Source organism: Engraulis encrasicolus, chromosome 4, assembly GCF_034702125.1.
Source record: "Engraulis encrasicolus isolate BLACKSEA-1 chromosome 4, IST_EnEncr_1.0, whole genome shotgun sequence".
Classification (NCBI taxonomy): domain Eukaryota; kingdom Metazoa; phylum Chordata; class Actinopteri; order Clupeiformes; family Engraulidae; genus Engraulis; species Engraulis encrasicolus.
The window spans coordinates 46,124,203-46,128,952 of NC_085860.1; positions in this window are offsets into that span (position 1 = coordinate 46,124,203).

Here is a 4,750-nt window from a genome sequence, read left to right on the forward strand (position 1 = left end):
TAAAAGATTGGACTTGACGGTGATTTTCATTGTTTATCTCTATTTTTTATCTAATTTTATCACAGGGAGTTAAAAAGTGTTTTTGGAAATAAGAAGACATTCAAAAATTCTGTTTGTTTGCATCATTGTCATCTCTTTAAAAAAAAAAAACGAAAAAAAAAAACATTGGTATCTGTTAATATCGGTCATCGGCCAAAACCGCAATATCAATATCGGATATCGGCCGAAATGTTTGAATCGTGCATCCCTAACATACACAAGTCACTTCCATACTATACCTGGACTGGCTGAATTTGATGATGGGCCAATGGGCCTCCCACTCTTAGTTGTGGGGAAATCCCCAGGAAAACAACAACAGCATCGGCCCCTGAGGACTGTCAGCCCATCGGAAAAATACCCTGTATGACAGATTATACCAGTCCAGGCCTGTGGCGTGGTGTTGTGGTGTGATAATGATGGGTGCTGTTTCTTCTTTGATTAACAAGGCCGTCATTTAACCAAGAAGCGAGGCACTCTGATAAGAGGCCTCAGCCCAGAGCTGCAGCTCTCTCCCCAAGCTAGTCTCAGCAGCTCAACGGCACCAGATGAAAGCCATGGGGATGGGGATCTGCCCAGCCCAGCCTATTTGCCTAGCCTAGCGGCTCTCCAACATCATTTGCTGCCATTCAATGCGGCCCAGATAACAGTGGAAGGACGAAAGCAGAGAGAGTAGAGAGAGAGAGGTTCCATTGGCCCATTGTTTCCGGGTTCTATTATTGCAAGGAGGAGGGGGGGGAAATCCCCCTTAAGGCAGACAGACCTAAGGACTGTTCTATTCAATGCTAGGAGTATTATGACACGCCCCTTTAGGCAGACCGGAACCTGGTCATGTTAGGTGCCCATAGCAACCTATTACATTGGCACATCTCTATATACTTAAGAATCTCTGACGAAAGTGAGTTCACCAAATTCCATCTTGATTTGACAATTAAGGCAAGCAAACTACATACAGTTGAGGACGATATTATTAGCCCCCCTCCTGAAATTAGACATATCTCTTCATTAATCATTGAGAATGATCATTATTAATAAATGTGTGTTATTCTGGAAACAAATACACCATGGAGATAGTATCCAATAAGTTAAATTTGGACTTTTCCATTTTCACAATGAGTTTAAACAAAAAAAGTGTAAAAATGGCAAGGACAAAATTATTAGCCCCCTTATCATTAATAGTCAATACAGTGCCATTTATGAACAAAAATTGACACCAGGCACTTTGATTAGTTGTTAACTATGTTGGCACATGTCCTACCAGGGATTTTGGCCCATTTTTTTCATCGCAAATAGTTAAGCTGGTCCAAATGGCATGGATGTTGAGGATGGACATTCATTTTCAGCACTCTTCAAATACTATCTAAAGGATTGAGGTCTGAACCACTCCATGACCATGGTTTTAGTATCCTTGAAGAACATTTGAACTATTTTGGATGCAAGTTTTGGGTTATTATCTTATTGAAAGATCCAGTGAAGATCTTAGCTCCCTCTATGAGCATATTTTTGCAAGGTCACTTTCCACATTCTATCACAATTTTTGGTTTTTATGGTGCCGTACACCCAAACAAGGTTTCCTGTGGCTGAGGCTGCCACAGAATGATGCATCCACCACCATGTTTAATTGTGGAAACCATCTTATAACGATTCAAGGCCTATCCCTTTCTTCACCTGACAGAAGTAGAATCCATGCATCAAAGCAGGTGCAATTGAATATCATCAGATGAAAGCAGAGATGTTCAAAACTCATTTTTGACTTTCAAATGTTCACAGGCAAAGCTCAATAACACTCTGATATGCTTTGCCTTTAGTAAAGGGGTTCTTCTGTGATGATGGCCCCAAAGCCCAATATGATGACAAGCCCTAACAATTGTCTTTCTTGGAGGGGGAAAAAACTCCAGGTGAGGCCAGGTCAATAATAATCATCTACGCAGGTGTCTAATGCTTCTTTGGTCTAATGAGGCCAAGCAGTTTCCACAGTTACACACAGTGGTGGGGCATCAAGTTTAGTCTGTTATTCAGCCTCAGACACAGGGAGTCTGGGTCTGAATCTGGATTGCTGGGTCTTCCAACAACAGTGTAACCCAAAGCATACATTTAGATTAGTTCAGAGGTTCTTCAAGGACACTAAAACCATGATATTGGAATCACCCGCTCATAGTCCAGTCCTCAATCCCACTGAGAGTCTGTGGTTAATGTCTATGCTCAGCATCCATGCAATTTGGACCAGCTAGAACACTTTGCAGTGAAGAAATGGGCCAAAATCCCTAGTGGGGCATGTGCCAACCTAGGTAGCAACTTATCAGAGCCTGTTGTCAGTTTTGGTTCATAAATGGCGCCATATTGACTATTAATGATCAGGGGGCTAATAATTTTGTCCTTGTCATTTTTGGCCTTTTTTGTTTAAACTCATCGTAACAATAGAAAAATCCAAATTCAACTCATTGAACATTATCTCCATCAGTGTATTTGTTTCCAGAATAACAGAAACGGTTAATAATGGTCATTCTTACTGAGAAATCAAGAGAAATGTCTAATTTCAGGAGGGGGGCTAATAATATCGTCCTCAACTGTATAACCAGATTTACATCATCTGGCTGCGTTCAGCAACTGCACACGGGAGCATTCCAATGGTGCAGTCTACTTTTTTGTGGTGGGTATACTGTATATTTGAGCATTTTTTAAAGTGGGTATACTGTATATATTTGTGCTATTCAAAACAATGGATCAATCAATTTGAAGTGGGTATACTGAAATCCCTGAAATTTAGAAGTGGGTATACTCCGTATAACCGTGTTCTACATAGACTACACCACGGGGGCGTTCCCATACCAGAGGGCAAGAGTCAGGTAAAGCAAACTAGACAATTGACTATAGGACCTCCAGCTGAAAGGGCACCCCACTGGTAACTGACTGGTTATGTCGGCTACTTGTTGTAGCAAGGGCTATGGTCATCACTGATGTACTTGACAGCAATGTGAGTGTGGCAACTTTGTGAATGTGGCACAGTGGTGTAGTGTACGTAGAACGCGGGTATACGGAGTATACCCACTTCTAAATTTCAGGGATTTCAGTATACCCACTTAAAACTGATTGATCCATTGTTTTGAATAGCACAAATATACACAGTATACCCACTTCAAAAAATGCACAAATATACAGTATACCCACCATTATAAAGTAGACTACACCACTGATGTGGCAACACCTCCCTATTCAATGACCAAGATGGGCAATGATACCGAAATCTTTCTTGAGGCGACACCTACCCAATCATTTGAAGAGAAGGGCCCTCAAGTCCCTCTTTGCCTCGGGCCCCCAAATACTTTGCGACGGCCCTGCTCCCTAGTGTGTCTCTTACAAATGTATCACACCGTTCAATATGGCCAAGGTAAAGGAAGAGCATTCACCAAACCCCATCTTGATTTCTCATTTCTCCCTCTCCTGCTTTCCTGCTTTCACCACACCCGTGTTTCCTCTCTGAATATATATTTTTTGGTTAGCAACTCCACGCCAGAGGATATAACACAAGCAAGACCCGTTACATTCTCATTCCTTTTTTTTGTTTTCACCTGCCTCACTTTATTCCAGTCACAGAGGCGTCAAATTGTTCCAGCATGTGATAATAACAGTGCTGTATCTACAAGTCATGACCTCATGCAAATCTGAGGGGTGAGGGGTGTCTAGTGTCACGGTGGAACTTTTATGTAATGTGTGTGTGTGTGTGTGTGTGCGTGTGTGTGTGTGTGTGTATGTGTGTGTGTGTGTGTGTGTGTGTGTGTGTGTGTGTGTGTGCATGCAGGCCAGCCAACAGGGGGGGACAAAGGGGTATGTTTTCCCGGGGCCCAGGGAAATATGGTGCCCATATTGGGTCCCCATTACATTGCATGTATAGGATAGGGGGCCCTTTCAGATGACTTTGTCCTGGGCCCAGCAAAAGCTGTCAGCCTGTGTGCACGCACACTCATGTGCACGCACGCACGCTCATGTGCATGTGTGTTTGTGTGTATGCTTGTGTGTGCACGCGCGTGTCTGTGTGTCACATAATAGCTACACCTGCAATTTGTGTCACTGATACAGAGTGTAGTAGTGCAAGCCATGGAGGCTACAGTCGTTTGAATAGCATGTACAGGGAAGCCAAGGGGGGGCTTGAGGAAAGGGGGATTGCCTGTGCCCAGGGAGAGGAAGGCGAGAAGGCCCTTTCCGATGACTTTGTCTTGGGCCCGGGTAAGCATGATGTCGACGACACAGGCTCCCGCCTTTACGTTTAAAAATTAAATGAAGGACAAAACCCACAACATAGTTTGTGCCAGCAAAAAAATGCCCATAGGAAGTCATTTCATGACCGAGTATCTTCGACAGAGCTCAGAATGACACACAACTAACATAGGTGAGTAGAACATGATGTTAGCCTACAATGTGAAATCAAGGGCCCAAGTCAAAAAATGGGTTTCTACTTTAATAACAGCTGCTCCATGTCAGGTCCTAGCAGCTGTGTTGTCTGCTTATATTACGCATACAGTACAGCAGGGCTATTCAAATGGCGGCCCTGGGGCCAGATGCGGCCCTTGGACAGCAAGGCTCTGGCCCCCCACAAGCCCCTTGAAATACAGAATCGTTTTTTTTCGGAATTTAGAGATAAAAGTACGAGTTCCGTATCAACCTGAAACGGGACACGGGACGTTAAAATGCAGGAGATTACATCTAAGAAATGCAA